This window comes from Oncorhynchus keta, chromosome 35 (genome assembly GCF_023373465.1).
Source record: "Oncorhynchus keta strain PuntledgeMale-10-30-2019 chromosome 35, Oket_V2, whole genome shotgun sequence".
Taxonomy (NCBI): domain Eukaryota; kingdom Metazoa; phylum Chordata; class Actinopteri; order Salmoniformes; family Salmonidae; genus Oncorhynchus; species Oncorhynchus keta.
The window spans coordinates 42,623,356-42,647,024 of NC_068455.1; the positions used below are offsets into that span (position 1 = coordinate 42,623,356).

Sequence of the window (23,669 nt, forward strand, 5' to 3'; positions counted from 1 at the left end):
GAATTGTTCCCATAAGGTTACTTATTTTGTTTAGGCTGCAATAGCCTATGAAGTCAAATAGTAAGTGATCAAATGGATGGATTTAAAATCTGTATAGGATTTAACATGAACATAGGTTGATTAGTGTGAATTATGTCATATACCATTGTGATGAAGACCTGGTCCCCTGGAAATCCACTTTAATACTGCAGCAGCCAACCGTCCAAGAATGGTCTAGTACCAAAAGACCTGCCAACATCACCATCAATATAAAAAAGACTCACCCCCACGCCGAGCCAAAGACAGCTCTGCATGAACGTCAATTCGCAACATGGTTAGCGCGCAGGCTGGCAATAAAACTGTCAGAAGTACGAGCAAACTTGAGTTAACGCGACGGACGCACTCAATATATTTAATGCGTGAATTTCTTCACGCTGCCTGGATACAATTTTCTCATAAAGCTTGTTGAAGTTTTACTGATTTACTTGAGAGCCATGAATCCAGAGCGCATAACCCCTCTTTCCAAGGGGGCATCGACACACCTCGCGCTGTAGACACTGTGGCATGTTACAGCTCTCATTGGTAAATACAGAGGGTATACAGGACAATGCGACCGGTGCTATATTTCTCAATTTCAAACACAGGGAAAGTGTAGCTTCATTTGGTTATCGATTAAATAGCGTCTGCTTGGACTGTTGTGGGACCAATTCATAACGAAAAGGATTGGTTTACCGTTGAAAAGTATTCGGGTAGTACTTTTTCGAATGGGAAACATCAGTTCTGAGCAGAGGATGCTTCACTACACATGAACTACATGTTGGGACCACTCAAGTCTTGTGAGACATAGTATAGAGACCTTTGGAAACACCCGAATATTTAGGTGTCTGTTGTTATCTTTCAGCACAAGGAAATCTGAACAGAATGTTCTACATGGACGTGCGTAATGGGCATTTCGCACATAACTTAGTAGGGTTCTGAAGACATTTGCTTCGAGAGCAAAAACACCGAATTATCCTGTGGCTTAAATCGAAAAACAAGGTAAGTATAATGTGTATGTATGCATTTAGATTTTTCCATGTTAGGCTATAAAGTGCAGCCGTGTAACCGTGTTGTCTTCGTTGCCATTATGCGCTGATAATTCAAGATACCCTGATTCGGAATACATAATACAAGATCTGGTAAACTACTTGGATTTCCACGATGGAACATATCAAGAAAGTAAACAGGAAGGATGGATTTGTACACTTTGTAAAAACACATCAGGGCTATCCAGATATTTTCGAAAAACACATTAAGGTATATAAGTGAATTCAATGATGTTTATATGGAGGCGCAGTGAATAACATAAGCACATCTCTCAACAAAACAGGGGTCCTTTAGGTCTTTAAGGTGTTGCTGTGTGCGCGAGAGTATGTGGTCAGTAGCGCAGATTGCGCGTGTGGAGGAACCTGCCCAAGGGTTGTATTATACTCCGCTCGCCCAAGGATGTAGAATTGGCTTGGAAAGGCTCGTGAAATGTGTCTTGGGGAGATACAATAGCAAATCCTGTTAAGTATTTTAGTACCATGAAACGCACGAGCAGTCAATGGGGAAATTGTTGTGTAGATATTAGGGTGGACAAACAGTAGATGGTGGTCCTCCCCTGCAATTATACACGTTTGTCATGACTTTTTATGCTTGTCGAGGGGTATTTTGAAAACTAGGTTTAAGTGGAAGGCCCCCCCACAAATAAATATATACTGTATTTTAGGGAAACCTGTTTTCCTATTTAAAAAAGTTAGCTTCCAGCATTTCAAAACATTTAGCCATGGAGAAAATGTGCTGTATTATAGTGCTATTTTACACATTTTGGCATGGCATAGCTCATCTCATGCTATTATTCACATTTTGAACCATGCACCATCATAACAGGTAATTTAATGATTAAAAACAACTAAATGAACAAGATATGGCTACAGAAGTACGATTTCCGACCGATCTCTAAAGCTTTCGTTAGGGTTTGGAGCCTAAATAGACTAGTGGTGGAGGCGGCAGGTAACCTCTCTGGAGCAGGATTTCATCAATGATCTCTCTGTACTTTGCTCTCTGTCTCCCAGTCCCAGTCCCTGCCACTGAAAAACCTTATCTAGACAGGTGTGTAGAAACAGCAAGGATAATCAATGGAAACAGGATGCACCTGAACTCAATTTCAAGTCTCATAGCAAAGGGCTTGAATACTTACAGTTGAAGTTGAAGGTTTACATGCACTAAGGTTGGAGTCATTTAAACTAGTTTTTCAACCACTCCACACATTTCTTGCTAACAAACTATAGTTTTGGCAAGTCGGTTAGGACATCAACTTTTTTCCAACAATTGTTTACAGACAGATTATTCCACTTATAATTCACTGGATCACAATTCCAGTAGGTCAGAAGTTTACATACACTAAGTTGACTGTGTGTTTAAACAGCTTGGAAAATTCCAGAAAATCATATCATGGCTTTAGAAGCTTCTGATAGGCTAATTGACATAATTTGAGTCAATTGGAGTTGTACCTGTGAAAGTATTTCAAGGCCTAGCTTCAAACTCAGTGCCTCTTTGCTTGACATCATTGGAAAATCAAAAGAAATCACTCAAGACCTCAGAAGAAAATTGTAGACCTCCACAAGTCTGGTTCATCCTTGGGAGCAATCTCCAAACGCCTGAAGGTACCACGTTCATCTATACAAACAATGGTACGCATGTTTATAGTAAGTATAAACACCATGGGACCACGCAGCCGTCATACCGCTCAGGAAGGAGATGCGTTCTTTTTATTTTTTTATATTTTTATTTCACATTTATTTAACCAGGTAGGCTAGTTGAGAACAAGTTCTCATTTGCACCTGCGACCTGGCCAAGATAAAGCATAGCAGTGTGAACAGACAACAGAGTTACACATGGAGTAAACAATTAACAAGTCAATAACACAGTAGAAAAATTTTCAATGTGTGCAAAAGGCATGAGGAGGTAGGCGAATAATTACAATTTTGCAGATTAACACTGGAGTGATAAATGATCAGATGGTCATGTACAGGTAGAGATATTGGTGTGCAAAAGAGCAGAAAAGTAAATAAATAAAAACAGTATGGGGATGAGGTAGGTGAAAATGGGTGGGCTATTTACCAATAGACTATGTACAGTTGCAGCGATCGGTTAGCTGCTCAGATAGCTGATGTTTGAAGTTGGTGAGGGAGATAAAAGTCTCCAACTTCAGCGACTTTTGCAATTCGTTCCAGTCACAGGCAGCAGAGTACTGGAATGAAAGGCGGCCAAATGAGGTGTTGGCTTTAGGGATGATCAGTGAGATACACCTGCTGGAGCGCGTGCTACGGATGGGTGTTGCCATCGTGACCAGTGAACTGAGATAAGGCAGAGCTTTACCTAGCATGGACTTGTAGATGACCTGTAGCCAGTGGGTCTGGCGACGAATATGTAGCGAGGGCCAGCCGACTTGAGCATACAAGTCGCAGTGGTGGGTGGTATAAGGTGCTTTAGTGACAAAACGGATGGCACTGTGATAAACTGCATCCAGTTTGCTGAGTAGAGTGTTGGAAGCCATTTTGTAGATGACATCGCCAAAGTCGAGGATCGGTAGGATAGTCCGTTTTACTAGGGTAAGCTTGGCGGCGTGAGTGAAGGAGGCTTTGTTGCGGAATAGAAAGCCGACTCTTGATTTGATTTTCGATTGGAGATGTTTGATATGAGTCTGGAAGGAGAGTTTGCAGTCAAGCCAGACACCTAGGTTCGTATAGATGTCCACATATTCAAGGTTGGAACCATCCAGGGTGGTGATGCTAGTCGGGCATGCGGCTGCAGGCAGCGATCGGTTGAAAAGCATGCATTTGGTTTTACTAGCGTTTAAGAGCAGTTGGAGGTCACGGAAGGAGTGTTGTATGGCATTGAAGCTCGTTTGGAGGTTAGATAGCACAGTGTCCAATGACGGGCCGAAAGTATATAGAATGGTGTCATCTGCGTAGAGGTTGATCAGGGAATCGCCCGCAGCAAGAGCAACATCATTGATATATACAGAGAAAAGAGTCGGCCCGAGAATTGAACCCTGTGGCACCCCCATAGAGACTGCCAGAGGACCGGACAGCATGCCCTCCGATTTGACACACTGAACTCTGTCTGCAAAGTAATTGGTGAACCAGGCAAGGCAGTCATCCGAAAAACCGAGGCTACTGAGTCTGCCGATAAGAATATGGTGATTGACAGAGTCGAAAGCCTTGGCAAGGTCGATGAAGACGGCTGCACAGTACTGTCTTTTATCGATGGCGGTTATGATATCGTTTAGTACCTAGAGTATGGCTGAGGTGCACCCGTGACCGGCTCGGAAACCAGATTGCACAGCGGAGAAGGTACGGTGGGATTCGAGATGGTCAGTGACCTGTTTGTTGACTTGGCTTTCGAAGACCTTAGATAGGCAGGGCAGGATGGATATAGGTCTGTAACAGTTTGGGTCCAGGGTGTCTCCCCCTTTGAAGAGGGGGATGACTGCGGCAGCTTTCCAATCCTTGGGGATCTCAGACGATATGAAAGAGAGGTTGAACAGGCTGGTAATAGGGGTTGCGACAATGGCGGCGGATAGTTTCAGAAATAGAGGGTCCAAATTGTCAAGCCCAGCTGATTTGTACGGGTCCAGGTTTTGCAGCTCTTTCAGAACATCTGTTATCTGGATTTGGGTAAAGGAGAACCTGGAGAGGTTTGGGCGAGGAGCTGCGGGGGGGGGGAGCTGTTGGCCGAGGTTGGAGTAGCCAGGCGGAAGGCATGGCCAGCCGTTGAGAAATGCTTGTTGAAGTTTTCGATAATCATGGATTTATCGGTGGTGACCGTGTTACCTAGCCTCAGTGCAGTGGGCAGCTGGGAGGAGGTGCTCTTGTTCTCCATGGACTTCACAGTGTCCCAGAACCTTTTGGAGTTGGAGCTACAGGATGCAAACTTCTGAAGAAGCTGGCCTTAGCTTTCCTGACTGACTGCGTGTATTGGTTCCTGACTTCCCTGAACAGTTGCATATCACTGGGACTATTCATTGCTATTGCAGTCCGCCACAGGATGTTTTTGTGCTGGTCGAGGGCAGTCAGGTCTGGAGTGAACCAAGGGCTGTATCTGTTCTTAGTTCTGCATTTTTTGAATGGAGCATGCTTATCTAAAATGGTGAGGAAGTTACTTTTAAAGTATGACCAGGCATCCTCAACTGACGGGAGGAGGTCAATGTCCTTCCAGGATACCCGGGCCAGGTCGATTAGAAAGGCCTGCTCACAGAAGTGTTTTAGGGAGCGTTTTGACAGTGATGAGGGGTGGTCGTTTGACTGTGGCTCCGTAGAGGATACAGGCAATGAGGCAGTGATCGCTGAGATCCTAGTTGAAGACAGCGGAGGTGTATTTGGAGGGCCAGTTGGTCAGGATGACGTCTATGAGGGTGCCCTTGTTTACAGAGTTAGGGTTGTACCTGGTGGGTTCCTTGATGATTTGTGTGAGATTGAGGGCATCTAGCTTAGATTGTAGGACTGCCGGGGTGTTAAGCATATCGCAGTTTAGGTCACCTAACAGAACAAACTCTGAAGCTAGATAGGGGGCGATCAATTCACAAATGGTGTCCAGGGCACAGCTGGGAGCTGAGGGGGGTCGGTAGCAGGCGGCAACAGTGAGAGACTTATTTCTGGAGAGAGTAATTTTCAAAATTAGTAGTTCGAACTGTTTGGGTATGGACCTGGAAAGTATGACATTACTTTGCAGGCTATCTCTGCAGTAGACTGCAACTCCTCCCCCTTTGGCAGTTCTATGTTGACGGAAGATGTTATAGTTGGGTATGGAAATCTCTGAATTTTTGGTGGCCTTCCTGAGCCAGGATTCAGACACGGCAAGGACATCAGGGTTAGCAGAGTGTGCTAAAGCAGTGAGTAAAACAAACTTAGGGAGGAGGCTTCTGATGTTGACATGCATGAAACCAAGGCTTTTTCGATCACAGAAGTCAACAAATGAGGGTGCCTGGGGACATGCAGGGTCGGGGTTTACCTCCACATCACCCGCGGAACAGAGAAGGAGTAGTATGAGGGTGCGGCTAAAGGCTATCAAAACTGGTCGCCTAGAGCGTTGGGGACAGAGAATAAGAGGAGCAGGTTTCTGGGCATGGTAGAATATATTCAGGGCATAATGCGCAGACAGGGGTATGGTGGGGTGCGGGTACAGCGGAGGTAAGCCCAGGCACTGGGTGATGATGAGTGAGGTTGTATCTCTGGACATGCTGGTTGTAATGGGTGAGGTCACCGCATGTGTGGGAGGTGGGACAAAGGAGGTATCAGGGGTATGAAGAGTTCTGTCTCCTAGAGATGAACGTACTTTGGTGCGAAAAGTGCAAATCAATCACAGAACAACAGCAAAGGACCCTGTGAAGATGCTGGAGGAAACAGGTACAAAAGTATCTATATCCACAGTAAAACGAGTCCTATGTCGACATAACCTGAAAGGCCGCTCAGCAAGAAAGAAGCCACTGCTCCAAAACCGTCATAAAAAAGCCAGACTACGGTTTGCAACTGCACATGGGGACAAAGATCGTACTTTTTGGAGAAATGTCCTCTGGTCTGATGAAACATAAATAGAACTGTTTGGCCATAATGAACATTGTTATGTTTGGAGGAGAAAGGGGGATGCTTGCAAGGACAACAAAGTCAAGGTATTGGAGTGGATATCGCAAAGCCCTGACCTCAATCGTATAGAAAATTTGTGGCCAGAACTGAAAAAAACGTGTGCGAGCAAGGAGTGCCTACAAACCTGACTCAGTTACATTAGGTCTGTCAGGGGGAATGTGCCAAAATTCACCCAACTTATTGTGGGAATCTTGTGGAAGGCTACTCAAAATGTTTCACCCAAGTAAAACAGTTTAAAGGCAATGCTACCACATACTAATTGATTGTTTGTAAACTTCTGACCCACTGTGAATGTGATAAAAGTAATAATATCTAAAATAAATCATTCTCTCTACTATTATTCTGACATTTCATATTCTTAAAATAAAGTGGTGATCCTAACTGACCTAAGACAGGGAATCTTTACTCGGATTTGTCACGACTTTTGCCGAAGTCGAAGCCTCTCCTTTTTCGGGCGGTGCTCGCGGTCGACGTCACCGGTCTTCTAGCCATCATTGATCCATTTTTTCATTTTCCATTGGTTTTGTCTTGTCTTCCTACACACCTGGTTTCAATCCCATTCATTACCCGTTGTGTATTTAACCCTCTGTTTTCCCCCAACCGGTTAGTTGAGGTAATTGAGGTCATATGTACATGTAGGTAGCATTATAGTGGCTATGCATAGATAATAAAAATAGAGTAGCAGCAGCTTAAAAGAGGGGGCAATGCATATAGTCTGGGTAGCCATTTGATGAGCTATTCAAGGGTCTTATGGCTTGGGGTTAGAAGCTGTTAAGAGGCCTTTTGGACCTAGATTTGGCGCTCCGGTATCGCTTGCCGTGCGGTTGCAGAGAGAACAGTCTGACTAGGGTGGCTGGAGTCATTGACAATTTTTAGGGCCTTTCTCTGACACTGCCTGGAATAGAGGTCCTGGATGGCAGGAAGCTTGGCCCCATTGATGTACTGGACTGTACGCGCTACCCTCTGTAGTGCCTTGCGGTCGGAGGCCGAGCAGTTGCCATACCAGGCAGTCATGCGTCCAGTCATGCTCTTGATGTTGCAGCTGTAGAACTTTTTGAGGATCTGAAGACCCATGCCAAATCTTTTCAGTCCACTGACGGGGATTAGGTTTTGTTGTATCCTCTTCATGACTGTCTTGGTGTGTTTGGACCATGATAGTTTGTTGGTGATGTGGACACCAAGGAACTTGAAGCTCTCAACCTGCTCCACTACAGCCCCGTCGATGAGAATGGGGGCGTGTTCGGTCCTCCTTTCCCTGTAGTCCCGTGTTGAGGATCAATGTGGTGGATGTGTTACCTACCCTTACCACCTGGGGGTGGCCCGTGAGGAAGTCCAGGATCCAGTTGCAGAGGGAGGTGTTGAGTCCCAAGGTCCTTAGTTTTGTGATGAGCTTTGAGGGCACTATGGTGTTGAACGCTGAGATGTAGTCAATGAATAGCATTCTCACATAGGTGTTTATTTTGTCCATGTGGGAAAGGGCAGTGTGGAGTTCAATAGAGATTGCATCATCTGTGGATCTGTTAGGGAAGTATATACATTGGAGTGGGTCTAGGGTTTCTGGGATAATGTTGTTGATGTGAGCCCTGACCAGCCTTTCAAAGCACTTCATGGCTACAGATGTGACTGCCACGGATCTGTAGTCATTTAGGCAGGTTACCTTAGTGTTCTTGGGCACAGGGACTATGGTGGTCTGCTTGAAACATGTTGGTATTACAAACTCAGTCATGGACAGGTTGAAAATGTCAGTGAAGACACTTGCCAATTGGGCCGCGCATGCTTTGAGTACACATCCTGGTAATCCGTTTGGCCCTGCGGACTTGTGAATGTTGACCTGTTTAAAGGTGTTTATCTATGCATAGTCCTTTCACCCCTATCTACATGTACAAATTCCTCTAACCTGTTCCCCTGCACACTGACTCGGTACCGGTACCCCTGTATATAACCTTGTGTTACTTTAGTTTATTTGGTGAATATTTTAACTCTCCTTGAACTTCACTGTTGGTTAAGGGCTTGTAAGTAAGCCTTTCATGGTAAGGTCTACACTTGTTGCATTCGGCACATGTGACAAATTAAGTTTGATTGGATTTGAGAGCGTGATCACACAGGGCATAGGGGGATTTCTTATAAGTTTTCGGGTTAGAATGAAATCGGCAGCTCTACCCCATGGCTGTTTCGAAATACCCCGGTTTACGTGACTCGTTTCAGGAAACGAGGCGTATGTCATGGTTCACTACTACACAGAAGAGACATTTTAAAACAATCTAAATGAGTTTTTGGCAGAAATGCCTTCTGGAACGTGAATTTTCATGCGCCTTAATAACAGACTTGTATGCCGTCTGTAAATACGAATACAGTTGTTAAATTACAAGCCTAGTTGGTCAGCAACCTTCCCACTAGCCATGATTGGCTGAGATAATGAGTGGGCTGGACATGCTAAGAGATGAGTTCACCTCTGTCTATTTGAGCTGTTCATTATGTGTATAAGTGTTGCTCTCCACTTTCTGGAGGACCGAGTTTTGAAATCAGTGGAATTAGAGTATGATAGCTAAGGAGATGGAGAAAACACCTGTCTCCGGATTACATCTTCAAACTAAGGGCAGCCATGGCATCTGACAGAGAGAGGCTTCCATCCATGATGTAAGATAGTCTAGGTAGCTACATTTTCAGATATTACACGTTTCTAATTATCACAAAGTTGTTTTAATTTCAAGTTAAAGTGTACTGTTAGCTAGCTAGCTCGCTAAATAACGTTACGTGTATGATCTTTATATCTCAGAGCCATTTTCTTTGCTAGTTATAGCCTAATGTTAGCTAGCTAACATTGAACCTGGTTGGTTAGCTACCTGCTGATTCATGCAGGGTAGTAACTTCATGATTTGGGATTATGGTTCGTTGTCTAGCTATCTACATGTCTTAACAAAAGACTACACTATGCAACTAAACATTTCAATAGAATGTCTCTGCAACAATGATGTAGCTTGTAAATTCATCTGACTATGCCAGAGCGCAGAATAACAAACAAATATACGAACGCTCAACACCCATTAAATATGTCCGGTGTCAGTTGGCAAAAAAGTGTAAATTGTTGCCAGCAGCACAGTTGCAGTCACCAACGCTCTGGATAACATGAAAACAGACTAACCAGCTCTGCGCTGGCAAGTTAAATGGTCAGTGAGTGGTTAGTCAGTTTGCTTGAGTGCTTGACTGTTGTTGTTAGGACAGAACGCTCGGATTAACCCTTAAAGAGATGGGTGGGGCTAAAGCTTAAAAGGATGTGAACGATGCGGAATGGGTGTAAATGAAGAAGACTTCTCCAGTAGGTACCAAAACATTCAAAAGCCTTAGGGTCTTCATAGCATTGGTCTCAAGACCCAACAGAGAGTACAGTCATCCCTGGGGCTGAGTGGTGCCTGGGAGAAGGTCAATCCTGCAGTCATAGGGTTGGCGGCCCGGGCCTTACTGAACACATCTCGGAGGTCCTGGTACTCCGCGGGAATGGCGGAGTGGTCCGGGCCAACTTCTGAGCCCACAGGAAGGCGTCCTGGGGAAGGCTGTGCTGACTTCAGACAATGGCCGTGGCAAAACAGGCTCCAGCTCATAATGTTAGCAGCGGTCCATTCTAGGATGGGATTGTGTCGCTAGAGCCAAGATAATCCTAATACCACAGAAACCTGAGGATACTTAATCAGCATAAATTGGATTGCCTCACTATGCTTCCCTGTAGGTTGGATTGCCTAACTATGGTTCCCTCACTATGGTTCCCTCACTATGGTTCCCTGTAGGTTGATGGGAGTGGTATTGATGGGAGTGGCCCGGCCTATAGAGCGCTCGTTCAGTGCTCTAATGTCCATGGGAATGGAGAGGGGCTGAGTGGGGATGCCCAGCTCGGACGCCAGGGTAGCGTCCAAAAAACGAATCAGCCCCAGAGTTGATGAGTACAGAGATTTTAACTGGTTCCCCCACAGCATGGGGGGGCCATGGGCAGCTCCCGGGCTGCAAGTTCATCTTTGACCACCTCCAATAATCCGTGAAAGAACATGTTGAACAATGCTTCCGTGTTCCAGGCACTCTCAGCCACCACCGCCCGAAAATCCACTGCGTAGTCTGCCACACTACGGGAGTCTTGATGTAGCTGGAGCAGCTTACGAGCAGCCTCTCTCCCGGACAACGGAGAATCAAACATCTTCCTGAACTTCCGCCACAAACTCCTCTAGACTGAGGCAAACGGCGGACTGCTGCTCCCACACTGCCGTAGCCCAGGCGGGTGCCCTCCCGGACATCAGCGCTATGATGTATGCTATCATAAATAGCTGATCAAATGGCTACACAGACTACCTGCATTGACCCTTTCTTGGACTGACTATGCACTCACACTGGACTCTACCTACACACTCACACATACTTAAACTGACCCAACACACACCATACACCCCCCCCCCCAAACACACACATACACGCATGATGACGCCACAAACACACACACTGCTGCTACTATCTATCTATCTATCTATCTATCTATCTATCTATCTATCTATCTATCTATCTATCTATCTATCTATCTATCTATCTATCTATCTATCCTGTTACCTATTCACTTTACCCCTACAATACCAGTCAAAAGTTTGGACACACCTACTCATTCGAGGGTTTTTATTTGTTTTTACCATTTTCTACATCAAATCTATAACATAACACGTGGAATCTTGTGGGAACCAAAAAAGTGATATTCTTCAAAGTAGCCACTTTGCCTTAATGACAGCTTTGCACACTCTTCGAATTCTCTCAACCAGCTTCACCTGGAATACTTTTCCAACAGTCTTGAAGGAGTTCCAATATATGCTGAGCACTTGTTGGCTACTTTTCCTTCACTCTTTGGTCCAACTCATCTCAATTGGGTTGAGGTCGGGTGATTGTAGAGGCCAGGTCATCTGATGCAACACTCCATCACTCTCCTTCTTGGTCAAATAGTCATTACACAGCCTGGAGGTGTGTTGGGTTATTGTCCTGTTGAAAAACAAATGATAGTCCCACTAAGCGCAAACCAGATGTGATGGCGTATCGCTGCATAATGCTGTGGTAGCCATGCTGGTTAAGTGTGAATTCTCAATAAATCACACAGACAGTATCAATAGCAAAACATCCCCACACCATAACACCTCCTCCTCCATGCTTTACGGTGTGAAATACACATGCGGAGATCATCTGTTTACCCACACTGTGTCTCACAAAGACACAGTGGTTGGAACCAAAAATCTCCAATTTGGACTCCAGACCAAAGGACAAATTTCCACCAGTCTAATGTTCATTGCTCGTGTTTCTTGGCCCAAGCAAGTCTTGTTTTATTATTGGTGTCTTTAGTAGTGGTTTATTTACAGCAATTCGACCGTGAAGGCCTGATTCTCACAGTCTCCTCTGAACAGTTGATGTTGAGATGTGTCTGTTACTTGAACTCTGTTAAGCATTTATTTGGGCTGCAATTTCTGAGGCTGGTAACTCAAATGAACTTATCCTCTGCAGCAGAGGTAACTCTGGGTCTTCCATTCCTGTGGCGGTCCTCATGAGAGCCAGTTTCATCATAGCGCTTGATGGTTTTTGCGACTATATTTGAAGAAACTTAAAAGGTTCTTGACATTTTCCAGATTGACTGACCTTCATGTCTTAAAGTAAAGATGGACTTATTTGAATAGCTTAATTGAGCTGTTCTTGCCATAATATGAACTTGGACTTTTACCAAATAGGGCTATCATCTGTATACCCCACCTACCTTGTCACAAAACAACTGATTGACTCAAACGCATTAAGAAGGAAATAAATTCCACAAATGAACTTTTAAGAAGGCACACCAGTTAATAATTGAAATCCATTCCAGGTGACTACCTCATAAAGCTGGTTGAGAGAATGGCAAGAGTGTGCAACGCTATCATCAAGGCAAAAGGTGGCTATTTGAAGAATCTCAAATATAACATATATTTTGATTTGTTTAACACTTTTTTGGTTACTACATGATTCCTTATGTGTTTTTCATAGTTTTGATGTCTTCACTATTATTCTACTATGTAGAAAATAGTAAAAATAAAGAAAAACCCTTGAATGAGACTGTTTTCTAAAACTTTTGACCGGTAGTGTACGTACAGTAGCTACCTCATAACCCTGCACGTCAACTTGGTAATGGTACTCCCTCTGTATAGCCATGTATATTTTTACCCGTTATTCGCTGTGTATTTATTCCTCGTCACTAATTCATTATTTTAGTTTGTTAGTCTACATTTTTTTGTTTACGAAGCATTTCGCTACCTGCCCATATAGTGCATATTGTTGCTGTCTTCAGTCATAACATGCACCAGTGCAGATCTGATCTGGGGTGAAGTTGTATTTGTGCACAATGCTGCCAGGCATGTGCTGGGTCTGTGAGCAATGCTCTTTGCTGGTGAAGTTATATCCATGTTGCCGGTGACCTTAGAGTTAATGGGCCATGACTACAGTCTAGAGTGTGAATTATACAGTGACATTCGGGGGGTCCTCTATTGGGTGCATGTGCCTAATTGTAAAGACATTTCATTTAATGGTAAAAATGTATTACTTTTTAATGGGGCATGAACAGAACCAGTCATGATGTTTTCATCTGATTGTCAAACAAATCACTTCAAAGTAGGCTTCCTGCGCACGTTCGTCCACTCCAAAATAATTCCAGCATTCAAACACTGCACTGTGCTCCCGCCATTTGGTACAACACACCACAAACTGTATTACAATTTCCGATTGTCATTAGGCCTACATCCTTGTAACCTGAATTAATTGATGCATCTTGCTGGCAAACCATTTTTGTAAAAGGAAAAGTCGGGAAACCTGCAAAGGGGCTGAAATACAGGACTGTCCCGGGATGACAAGTGTAGCCACACGGGAAAAACATGTGTTTAAACCATGACACTTGTGGGGGTGTGGGTTAAGCTTTTATTTTCACATTTACCACTGTAGCAGTTCAAAATGGCATTTTAAACAAATAGGAGAATGGTTAAATTAGCATTTAAAGACATGCTGTGGAACATTGGCGACTGCTCAGTATTTTTTAAACCTCCTGCCTTTTGAGCTGGATGCGTCAATGTGTAGTTCATACATGCATAATCTATGAGGATAATTACTGTCTTACCTCAATTAGACATGAAATACCCAGTTTGATAGCGACTGTTTTCCTGAAAGCTGTGCTGCGTACTTTTCCCTACATTTCCCCCGTTGTGGGCCAGCCCCCTAGCAATTTTAGTTCTAGCCAATGAGATTCAGCCCCTTGCCATTTGAGTGACCACTAGCAAGATGAACACAGCAGATTGAGAGAGAGCGTGCAATGCGAGGTGCACATATGTGACAGAACGCAATTTTCGGGGACCACTTTTGGCTCGTGAGCACTACTTTCAGAACTAGTGGCTAAGAAGTTATACAAAAGTACCGGAGAATCCCCTGTAATTCCCAGTCTGACACGGTCTGAAAGGCGGGTGTTGCTTCAGTGTCTTCATGTCAGATCAACGGATGTTCTCTCTCGCTTTCTCTCTCCATCATTCCCCTCTGTCTCTTGTCTCGTCTCCTTCAATCCGACATGCATCTCTCTTCCACGCCATCCTCCATGTTCTTTGGGGTGTGAAGGCATTAATGCCATCTCAGTGCTTTCATAACTATTATAATTAAATGCCATTTAGCAGACACTTTTGTCCATTAGCAGACGCTTTTATCCAAAGCGACTCAGTCATGAGTGCATACGTTTGTCGTATGGGTGGTCGTTGGAATTGAACACACAATCCTGGCATCGCAAGCGCCATACAAGACTGCAAGATGACAATGAACGTTGTTGGATGGGCCCTTACAATGAATAATCAGCACTTGATAGTGAATAGTGGTGTATTAGGGGACATATTTATTAAAGCATTGGATATATACTTCCACAATCGTTGAGGATATTCCTAATGTATGTGGGAACATATTTTTTTCAAATTTTGTTCATTTTATTTAACTAGGCAATTCAGTTAAGAACAAATTCCTATTTACAATGACGGCCTAACCCGGACGACACTGCGCTGCCCTATGGGACTCCCAATCATGCCCGGTTGTGATACAGCCTGTAATCAAGCCAGGGTCTGTAGTGACACCTCTAGCACTGAGATGCAGTGCCTTAGACCGCTGCGCCACTCGGGAGCCAATATTAGGACGAGCTCCATTCGGAACTCATTAGGCAAAGTGTAAAACCTTCCGCTGCCTAATAAATGAACATGTGGAGATAGAGACTTGAATGCACTTAATGGAAAAAAAGTTATTCCATATATTTCTGGAACTAACATGGTCTGTCAAGGTCTCTGCTGGAGGACTGTTTTCAACGTGACACAAAGGCACTGTCCAGCTGAGACCAGCTGTGCTTACCTCCTGGCTGAAGGACATCCATCCCTTCAGGCAGTAGCAAAGTGAAATCAATTGGAAGCTTAAAGTGATATTGTCAGATTAAAGTGCATTAAATATGAGGGGGATTGTGATTTGGAGGCGAGAAAAAGCACACACGAGCGCCCGCACGCTCTCTCACACCATGGGTGTCTTGACATTGTCTCACAAGATATGAAATGTTACGGCTCAGTAAGTTAAATCTAGAATTGGCTTCCTATTTCGCAACAAGGCATCCTTCACTCACGCTGCCAAACATACCCATGTAAAACTGACCATCCTGCCAATCCTCGACTTCGGTGATCTAATTTACAAAATCGCCTCCCAATACCCTACTCAATAAATTGGATGCAGTCACCATAGCAGCACCCACCTGTAGCACGCGCTCCAGCAGGTATATCTCACTTGTCACCCCCAAAACCAATTCTTCCTTTGGCCGCCTCTCCTTCCAGTTCTCTGCTGCCAATGACTGGAACGAACTACAAAAATCTCTGAAACTGAAAACACTTATCTCCCTCACTAGCTTTAAGCACCAGCTGTCAGAGCAGCTCACAGATTACTGCACCTGTACATAGCCCAAACAACTACCTCTCCCCCTACTGTATTTTTTAATTTTTTTATTTTGAAATTGAGCTCAGGTGCATTCTGTTTCCATTGATCATCTTTCATGTTTCTACAACTTCATTGGAGTCCACATGAGGTAAATTCAATTGATTGGACTTCATTTGTAAAGGAACAAGCATGTCTATATAAGGTCCCACAGCTGACAATGCATGTCAGAGCAAAAACCAAGCCATGGGGTTGAAGGTATTGTCTGTAGAGCTCCGAGACAGCATTGAAGGTCCCCAAGAACACAATGGCCTCCATCATTCTTAAATAGAAGAAGTTTGGAACCATCAAGACTCTTCTTTGAGCTGGCCACCCGTCCAAACTGAGCAATAGGGGGAGAAAGGCCTTGGTCAGGGAGGTGACAAAGAACCCGATGGTCATTCTGACAGAGCTCCAGAGTTCCTCTGTGGAAATGGGAGAACATTCCAGAAGGACAACCATCTCTGCAGCACTCCACCAGGCCTTTACGGAAGCCACTCTTAAGTAAAAGGCACATGACAGCCCGCTTGGAGTTTGTCAAAAGGCACCTAAAGACTATCAGACCATGAGAAACAAGATGCTCTGGTCTGATGAAACCAACATTGAACTATTTGGCCTAAATGCCAAGCGTCACATCTGGAGGAAACCTGGCACCATCCCTATGTTGAAGCATGGTGGTGGCAGCATCATGCTGTGGGGATGTTTTTCAGAGGCAGGGAGTGGGAGACTAGTCAGGATAGAGGGAAAGATGAACGGAGCAAAGTACAGAGAGATCCTTGATTTTTTTTAAACTCACACTGGGGCAAAGGTTCACCTTCCAACAGGACAACCACCCCTAAGCACACAGACTTGAACCCGATCAAACTCCAATCCTGGAGAGACCTGAAAGTAGCTGTGCAGCGACGCTCCCCATCCAACCTGACAGAGCTTGAGAGGATCTGCAGAGAAGAATGGAAGAAACTTGTCTAAAAACCTGTTTTTGCATTGTCATTATGGGGTATTCTGTGTGTGTATATTAATGAGGTGGGAAAAATGATTGAATCCATTTTAGAATAAGGCTGTAACGTTAAAAAAAAAATGGAAAAAGTCCAGGGGTCATGAATACTTTCCGAATGCACTGTATGAATAGTATGCCTACACTTTGCATGTACTGTATGATTTAATGGATGTTGAATATAATTCATATTTACTTGCTGTGATGCATGGCAGAATTTTGATGTGACTCAATCAGAAGCAAAAGCTGGAAGTAAATTGCATTGTAGTAATTTCTGAAAGTGATAATGAATCAATTCAAATTTTTGTCACAGGTGAAACGCTTACTTACAAGCCCTTAAACAACAATGCAATTAAGAAAGAAAAAAAGATAAGAATAACAAATGATTAAAGAGCAGCAGTAAATAACAATAACAAGGCTATATACAAGGGGTACCGGTACAGAGTCAATGTCGATTGGTGGGGCACCGGTGTTGAAGTAATATGTACATGTAAGTAGAGTTATCAAAGTGACTATGCATAACAGACAGTAGCAGCACTGTGGGGGGCAGCAATGTAAATAGTCTGGGTAGCCATTTGATTAGCTGTTCAGGAGTCTTATGGCTTGGGGTAGAAGCTATTTAGGAGCCTCTTGGACCTAGACTTGGTGCTCTGGTACAGGTTGCCGTGCGGTAGCAGAGAGAACAGTCTATGACTAGGATAGCTGGAGACTTTGACAATTTTGAGTAACAAATATGTAGATAAATAAGACAATCATCATCTCAGAAATGAGCCTTTTGAATTTTCGCTAAATATACCTGACGCCAGGGTAAATTAGCCAAGCTCTCTGTCTCAATACAGTTGGACAGTTCCCATATAAATTCTTATGACTACCAGGCTTAAAGAATTTACAGCATCCCACACACCAGAATTATTGAGACAAAATCACTAATCCCATTAGGTCTTAATCCAGGATTTCATTTCCCTGAGTGACACAATCACACAGTTTCTCAGTCATGGATGTAAATGATTTCTTCCGTCCGTCCATCTCCCCCCTCTCTTTATCAATCTCTTTATTCAGGTCTCTTTTTATCTCGTTCCTTGCATCCCCTCCTATTTTCTCATCCCCTGCTATCCCCTCCAATTCTTCCTATCTCTGTATCCACAATATATCTCTCAGTAATATGGGCAGGGAATGTAATTATGCCTTCAACTAATGAAACTGTGTCCTAAGAATGGGCTCTCAAGATGGAAACCATGTAATTATCAGCCTGTTCAGTAATTATAGATCAGGACAATATATCAATAAGGGGGCAATGACAGGAAAAGCATTAGCAGCCATAGTTGCCACATATTCCGTACATTGCGGCTCTCATGTCAATCCATTAGTGGGGACTCTAGAAGGCCTTCTGTGCATTGATAGATTCATCCATTGTTTAAGTCCCTTCCAGGGAGATAAGTGTTTGTAATTTGGTTTTGGAAAACCAAATGTGAGAAACAGCAGGACATTTTTTTAAACTTTCCCCCAGTCTAACATCCTGTCACTTTTGTGAAAACATGTCTAACTCGAGATTTAACAATCACTCCCTGTCACATCTTGCAATATTGAAGAGGTAAAAGCACTCAACATATGCGTTCCAATAGCTTGAAAGCCATATAGCACAAAAACAAATTTACTTCAAAAGGCATTCTGTGAATTCCTTGCGTTCCATGGGACTCCCTCGGGGGGTTGTGTGGGGTTAGACCTGCCTCTGTCTAAACATCTCATGGTGACAGACAAGCCTGACTCTGTCTGTCTGTCTCTTACTCTCCCAGTGTTAGTAAAGCACTCGGGTGATAAGAAGCCACACTGCACTCCTATATAGCTGCCTGTCTGTGATCCTCAAGCAGATAACAAGGTGAGCTGATTCTTGGCAGGCGTTCAGCTCTCGAATCAACCCTTGTATCTTGCAGAGATAGTCCCCAAGCCCCTCTTATATCTTGCTGTGAATCAAAGTGCATTCATAGTCTCAAAAGGATTTGAAAATATTCTGAAGTCAAGGAACTGTGTGCTGCAACCTTCAGATAGTTCAAGTGTATCTGTCCCGTCTTCACCAGTCACCCCACGTGACTGTGTATCGGTCATTATCAGGGTGCTGATTTGAAAAACTTGAAAAAAGGTCATGGGTCAAAGTTGTAGCTCAAAGAATGTATTTCTTTTTCAGTCCATTATCTCAGCATTACAGTGAACTTCTACCAACTCTATAGTAAAATGAGAGTGGTATCTGATGACCTTGGAGGATATATTCTCTTCAAAGGGGGGGACACTCTTGACCCAAACTGCTACAGACCTAAATCTATCCTACCCTGCCTTTCTAAGGTCTTCGAAAGCCAAGTTAACAAACAGATCACCAACCATTTAAAATCCCACCGTACCTTCTCAGCTATGCAATCTGGTTTCAGAGCTGGCCATGGGTGTACCTCAGCCACGCTCAAGGTTCTAAACGATATCTTAACCGCCATCGGCAAGAATCAATACTGTGCAGCCGTATTCATTGACCTGGCCAAGGCTTTCGACTCAATCACCACATCCTCATCGGCAGACTCAACAGCCTTAGTTTCTCAAATGATTGCCTCGCCTGGTTCACCAACTACTTCTCTGACAGAGTTCAGCGTGTCAAATCTGAGGGCCTGTTGTCCGGGCCTCTGGCAGTCTTGATGGGGGTGCCACAGGGTTCAATTCTTAGGCCGACTCTCTTCTCTGGATATATCAATGATGTCGCTCTTGCTGCTGGTGAGTCTCTGATCCACCTCTACGCAGACGACACCATTCTGCCCCATATACTACCCACCACTGCGACCTGTACGCTCTCGTTGGCTGGCCCTCGCTTCATACTCATCGCCAAACCCACTGACTCCAGGTCATATACAAGACCCTGCTAGGTAAAGTCCCGCCTTATCTCTACTCGCTGGTCACCATAGCTGCACCCACCCGTAACACGCATTCCAGCAGGTATATCTCACTTGTCACCCCCAAAGCCAATTCCTCATTTGGCCGCCTCTCCTTCCAGTTCTCTGCTGCCAATGACTGGAACGAATGTAACGGATGTGAAACGGCTAGCTTAGTTAGCGGTGCGCGCTAAATAGCGTTTCAATCGGTTACGTCACTTGCTCTGAGACCTTGAAGTAGTAGTTCCCCTTGCTCTGCAAGGGCCGCGGCTTTTGTGGAGCGATGGGTAACGATGCTTCGAGGGTGACTGTTGTTGATGTGTGCAGAAGGTCCCTGGTTCGCGCCCGGGTATGGGCGAGGGGACGGTTTAAAATTATACTGTTACACGAACTACAAAAATCTCTGAAACTGGAAACACTTATCTCTCTCACTAGCTTTAATCACCAGCTGTCAGAGCAGCTCACAGATCACTGCACCTGTACATAGCCCATCTATAAATAACTACCTCTTCCCCTACTGTATTTATTTATTTTGCTCCTTTGCACTCCAGTAGTTCTACTTTGCACACTCATCTACTGTCAAATCTACCATTCCAGTGTTTTAATTGCTATATGGTATTTACTTCGCCACCATGGCCTATTTATTGCCTTTACCTCCCTTATCTCACCTCATTTGCTCACATTGTATATATACTTATTCTTCTGTATTGACTGTATGTTTGTTTATTCCATGTGTAACTCTGTGTTGTTGTATGTGTCGAACTGCTTTGCTTTATCTTGGCCAGGTCGCAATTGTAAATGAGAACTTGTTCTCAACTTGCCTACCTGGTTAAATAAAGGTGAAATAAAAATAAAAATAAAAAACAAATACAAATAGTGGGGAGAAAGACACCAAGCAGATTTGACAGATTCACAACTGCAACACCCCAAGGGCAAATACTTACTGTGGGTTTGTATTTGCAGTAACGTAATACTCTGAAAGAATCTCCCTATTAAACTCTTAAACTATTCCCCCAAGTATGTGTTTCGTACAGTAATTCTCTCAAGAGTGGTTCCCTTCATTTATAAGAAAATAGATGTTATTGGGGTCAGACGGCAGTGCAACAAATTCACAATTAAATCAATGCATTTCAGCTTAGCATGATAACCAGAGTTGTCCCTAGGGTGCTAAATGCAGGAGAAACACTAACACACACTCTCAGTCAATGTCCGTCGTCCGTGATTCTCTTCAAGTTCTTATCCTGAGAGTTACTGTAATCAGCTTAATCATTGGCGTTTCCACAGTTAGAGGAGGATGAAGAGGATGAAACATCCTATACAAATACGTTTTGAGATCAATCGACACTAACCAAAGAGTTTTGATCAAACGGAACAACTCCTGTTCAATTCCTGGCCCCGAGTCACTGTCAGTCCACTCCTACTGTAACATCCTCTACACAATAGCAAAAATAGACCTTCTTGAGGATTTTAACTGATTGGATACACTGAACGATCAACAGTTTTTAAATTGCTTTGATGCTATTTTCACAAGTATTTGGTACATTTTCTGAACTCTTAGTATAAAACTACAAACTGGTAGCACTTGTAAGGCGGCAAGTCTTATATTTAAAATATTTTATTGCGCATTCATTTTGTTTGAAGACATCTTTCAGAAAATAACAATTGATCTAAAATGTAAAGTGTACTGTGAAAGACCATGAGAACATCTTCTCAATGTAGTTGTGTCAACAACCACTTAAACCAATAGGGGGGAAAAATGCTATTTCTCAAGCGGCAGCTTTGCTCATGCCGTTCACGTGCCATTTACCTTACGTAGCCCACCCGCCCATGACCCACCCTTCTCCCGACCGGCGACACTAGAGATGCTAGTCTGAGGCAAGATGCTTTCTCAGCATCAAGTTAGTAAGGGCATGGCGGATTGATTCTAACTGGGGTCACATACAAAAATGTGTGGACTCAAAATGTGACTCGTCAAAATATATCATAATAGCCATTATAGTACATTATGTATGTATGTATCCTACTTTATGTTTATAATTTACAAACATATTTTCTGTATGCAGTTCTCAAAATCTGTTGTAGACAAACCAGTTTAAAATGTATAGGTTTACCACATGCTTAAGTGATTACTTAATCCGACTGCTCTTAATTGATAGTCCACTGTAATTTAACAAATGAGAAGACATATCAAGAGTAATATGAGCATTGAATTGTGAAATGCAATTAGACTGAACAAAAATATATAAACGCAACATGCAACAATTTCAAATATTTTATTGGGTTACAGTTCATATAAGGAAATCGGTCAATTGAAATACATTTACTAGGCCCGAATCTATGGATTTCACATGACTGGGAATACAGATATGCATCTGTTGGTCACAGATACCTTTTAAAAAAGGTAGGGGCGTGGATCAGAAAACCAGTCAGTAGCTGGTGTGACCAGCCTTTTCCTCATGCTGTGTGACACACATCACCTTCACGTAGAGTTGATCAGGCTGTTGATTTTGGCCTGTAGAATGTTGTCCCACTCCTCTTCAATGGCCGTGTGAAGTTGCTGGATATTGGAGGGAACTGCAACACACTGTCATAGACGTTGATCCAGAACATCCCAAACATGCTCAATGAGTGATATGTCTGTTGAGTATGCAGGCCATGGAAGAACGGGGACTTGTGTAAAGATCCTTGCAACATGGGGTCGTGCATTATCATGCTGAAACATGAGGTGATGGCAGCGGATGAATGGCACGACAATGGGCCTCAGAATCATCACGGTATCTCTGTGCATTCATATTGCCATCCATGAAATGCAATTGTGTTTGCTCTCTGTAGCTTATGCCTGCCCATACCATAAACCCACCTCCACCATGGGGCTCTCTGTTCACAACATCAGCAAACCACTCGCACACATGATGCCATACATGTGGTCTGCCATCTGCCTGGTACAGTTGAAACCGTGATTCATCCGTGAAGAGCATTCTCAAGCATGCCGGTGGCCATCGAAGGTAAAAATGGACCTCTGTCACGACTTCCGCCGAAGTTGGCTCCCCTGCCTGTTCGGGCGGTGCTCAGCGGTCGTCGTCACCGGCCTACTAGCCGCCACCAATCCCTTTTTCGTTGTCTGTTTGTTTTGTCTTATTAGTTGCACCTGTATCCTTTTGTGTGTGCTTGATGGGCTTCCTTATTTAAAGTACGTTTACCCGCCCTTGTTTTGTGCGGGATTAATTTTGTGTTACGTGTGTGCGTTAGTTAGGTGTGTTCGTGTTCTGGACCTGGAACCATGTGTTTTGGGTGGTCCATATATTTCCGCGCCCTGTGTTGTGGGCTTGTTTGTTTGTGCCGGATTAAAGTGCACCTTTTCCCTGTGGAACTCTGCACTCGATTCCTTCCTCACACACCTAGTCCCGCGTGACAACCTCACTAAAGTCTGTTGAGACGCCGAGCTGCAGTTAAGTCGTGAGGACAACGAGCACGCAGATGAGCTTCCCTGCGATAGTTTCTGAAATTCTTTGGTTGTGCAAACCCACCGTTTCTTCAGCTGTCCGGGTGGCTGGTCTCAGACGATCTCATAGGTGAAGAAGCCGGATGTGGAGGTCCTGGGATGGCATGGCTACACGTGGTCTGCAGTTGTGAGGCCAGTTGGACGTACTGCCAAATTCTCTAAAACGATGTTGGAGACTGCTTATAGTAGAGAAATGAATATTAAATTCTCTGGCACAGCTCTGGTGGACATTCCTGCAGTCAGCGTGCAAATTGCACGCGCCCTCAACTTGAGACATCTGTGGCACTGTGTTGTGTGACACAACTGCACATTTTAGAATGGGCTTTTATTGTACCCAGCACAAGGTGCACGAGGGTAATGATCATGCTGTTAAATCAGCTTCTTGATATGCCACACCTGTAAGGTGGATGGATTATCTTGGCAAAGGAGAAATGCTTACAAACAGCTACACAACATTTTTGAGAAATAAGCTTTTTCTGCATTTGGAAAATTTCTGGAATCTGTTATTTCAGCTCATGAAACACAGGACCAACACTTTACATGTTACCTTTATATTTTTGTTCAGTGTACTTCATATGAATGTGTATTGCAATGTGTAACATGTATTTCTAGAT

The 23,669-nt window shown here is 43.8% G+C and overlaps 1 protein-coding gene across 1 annotated transcript in view; it reads left to right on the forward strand.

Annotated features, from left to right (window-relative positions):
* Positions 1-579: 579 nt before the first annotated feature.
* LOC118369277 (5-hydroxytryptamine receptor 1D-like) overlaps positions 580-23,669 on the forward strand; it is a 44,890-nt gene continuing 21,800 nt past the window's right edge. The window contains exon 1 of the mRNA XM_035753739.2: positions 580-1,017. The gene's annotated coding sequence lies outside the window, so the exon portion shown is untranslated. The remainder of the gene's footprint in view (positions 1,018-23,669) is intronic.